This window comes from Mya arenaria, chromosome 2, assembly GCF_026914265.1.
Source record: "Mya arenaria isolate MELC-2E11 chromosome 2, ASM2691426v1".
Lineage (NCBI taxonomy): Eukaryota > Metazoa > Mollusca > Bivalvia > Myida > Myidae > Mya > Mya arenaria.
In genome coordinates, this window is record NC_069123.1 from 53,177,973 (window position 1) to 53,180,472 (window position 2,500).

At 40.0% G+C, this 2,500-nt stretch overlaps 5 non-coding genes across 5 annotated transcripts in view; 2 read left to right on the plus strand and 3 right to left on the minus strand.

The window, feature by feature from the left end:
* Trnan-guu (transfer RNA asparagine (anticodon GUU)) overlaps window positions 1–60 on the minus strand; it is a 74-nt gene extending 14 nt beyond the window's left edge. Inside the window, exon 1 of the tRNA in view lies at window positions 1–60. This exon is cut by the window's left edge and continues 14 nt beyond it. This is a non-coding gene — a tRNA (tRNA-Asn).
* Window positions 61–191: 131 nt separating this feature from the next.
* Window positions 192–264, plus strand: Trnak-cuu (transfer RNA lysine (anticodon CUU)). Its single transcript has one exon. It is a non-coding gene; the product is annotated as a tRNA-Lys (tRNA).
* Window positions 265–1,232: 968 nt separating this feature from the next.
* Trnan-guu (transfer RNA asparagine (anticodon GUU)) lies at window positions 1,233–1,306 on the minus strand. The gene has a single exon. It is a non-coding gene; the product is annotated as a tRNA-Asn (tRNA).
* A 131-nt stretch (window positions 1,307–1,437) lies between these two features.
* Trnak-cuu (transfer RNA lysine (anticodon CUU)) lies at window positions 1,438–1,510 on the plus strand. Its single transcript has one exon. It is a non-coding gene; the product is annotated as a tRNA-Lys (tRNA).
* Window positions 1,511–2,422: 912 nt separating this feature from the next.
* Trnan-guu (transfer RNA asparagine (anticodon GUU)) lies at window positions 2,423–2,496 on the minus strand. The gene has a single exon. It is a non-coding gene; the product is annotated as a tRNA-Asn (tRNA).
* Between the last annotated feature and the right edge of the window lie 4 nt (window positions 2,497–2,500).

Below are 2,500 nucleotides of genomic sequence, written 5' to 3' on the forward strand. Positions count from 1 at the left end.
CTCGAACCACCAACCTTTCGGTTAACAGCCGAACGCGCTAACCAATTGCGCCACAGAGACAGTTTGTATGCACACCATTATGTGAATGGTTTTACTTTTGGTGTAGGCAAAGGTTCAAACAGGTTGGATTCGCATTGAGTTCAACGCGTCGCTCTGCACACCTTTAGTGTGGCATAATATGGCATAATATAGCCCGGCTAGCTCAGTCGGTAGAGCACGAGACTCTTAATCTCGGGGTCGTGGGTTCGAGCCCCACGTTGGGCGTTATACTTTTAATTGTTACGTTAATTATCAATCAACAGCGTTGCACAGACACATATAGATACATAGTTGAGATATAAAGGTTACTGCTTCGAACAATGACGTATTTTAGATACTGTTGAAAGTTCATCTGGTGACATACACAGCTGCGGAACAAAACTCTTTAATAGCTTTTGTTTCATGCATGCATTTGGAAAATATGACCGCGAACCATTTTAATGAGCAGGAATCCATATTTTTGATAACACTTTATTAACTAACGTTTGCTACGTATTTCATATGAAACCTGATCATGTTCAAGTTCATTATGTAGGGAATTCTAGAAATGCACGTACGCAAAATCCACATAAACTTTGAAAGTTCAATATTTTCCTTCACTTTAAGCGAACGGAAAGGTATCTCGTGTTTCCTACAAGCTTCAACGTGTGATATGAATGTCTGAACCAAGACGTTTTGACTAGATGCCTGGAATCACATGTCCAAGGTCAGCGCAACCCGGTAAAATCTCTTCACACAAAAGTCATACTATTTAACGACAAAATACACCGCGCACTTTTAGCTTGCCGAAAATATGTCAATTAAACGCACATCAATACTAACAAGAACAAACAATGTCGAGAGTATATCCTGGACCGCAGCACACGGGAACTTACAAGTATGAAGAAATCTTAAAATAAAACTATCACTGTAACTAGAATTACATAACTACGCTCATTTCACGAAGAAAATCCTTTTCGGCTATGACCGCCATTTGACCGCAGACGCAGAAAATGTTAAACCCTGCGGTATTTACAACATGCATGTTCATTGCGTTTCACATGGAGAAAAGCCTCAATCGAAATGAAACAGCTCGGGAAATACATTTTAATATTTTACATTCAATATGTGATCTTGCACTAACGAAAACAGAATTGAAGAGCTAAAACAATGTTCCATTATAACAAAACAGTTAACATTGCAGCAAAACGCAACGTCCCTGGGTGGGCTCGAACCACCAACCTTTCGGTTAACAGCCGAACGCGCTAACCAATTGCGCCACAGAGACAGTTTGTATGCACACCATTATGTGTATCGTATTACTTTTGGTGTAGGCAAATGTTCAAACAGGTTGGATTCGCATTGAGTTCAACGCGTCGCTCTGCACACCTTTAGTGTGGCATAATATGGCATAATATAGCCCGGCTAGCTCAGTCGGTAGAGCACGAGACTCTTAATCTCGGGGTCGTGGGTTCGAGCCCCAAGTTGGGCGTTATACTTTTAATTGTTACGTAAATTATCAATCAACAGCGTTGCACAGACACTTATAGATACATAGCTGAGATATAAAGGTTACTGCTTCGAACAATGACGTATTTTTGATACTGTTGAAAGTTCATCTGGTGACATACACAGCTGCGGAACAAAAATCTTGAATAGTTTTTGTTTCATGCATGCATTTGGAAAATATGACCGCGAACCATTTTAATGAGCAGGAATCCATATATTATGTAGGGAATTCTAGAAATGCACGTACTCAAAATCCACATAAACTTTGAAAGTTCAATATTTTCCTTCACTTTAAGCGAACGGAAAGGTATCTCGTGTTTCCTACAAGCTTCAACGTGTGATATGAATGTCTGAACCAAGACGTTTTGACTAGATGCCTGGAATAACATGTCCAAGGTCAGCGCAACCCGGTAAAATCTCTTCACACAAAAGTCATACTATTTAACGACAAAATACACCGCGCACCTTTAGCTTGCCGAAAATATATCAATTAAACGCACATCAATACTAAGAAGAACAAACAATGTCGAGAGTATATCCTGGACCGCAGCACACGGGAACTTACAAGTATGAAGAAAACTTAAAATGAAACTATCACTGTAACTAGAATTACATAACTACGCTCATTCCACGAAGAAAATCCTTTTCGGTTATGACCGCCATTTGACCGCAGACGCAGAAAATGTTAAACCCTGCGGTATTTACAACTTGCATGTTCATTGCGTTTCACATGGAGTAAAGCCTCAATCGAAATGAAACAGCTCGGGAAATACATTTTAATATTTTACATTCAATATGTGATCTTGCACTAACGAAAACAAAATTGAAGAGCTAAAACAATGTTCCATGATAACAAAACAGTTAACATTGCATGGGACATTTCAGCAAAACGCAACGTCCCTGGGTGGGCTCGAACCACCAACCTTTCGGTTAACAGCCGAACGCGCTAACCAATTGCGCCACAGAGACAGTT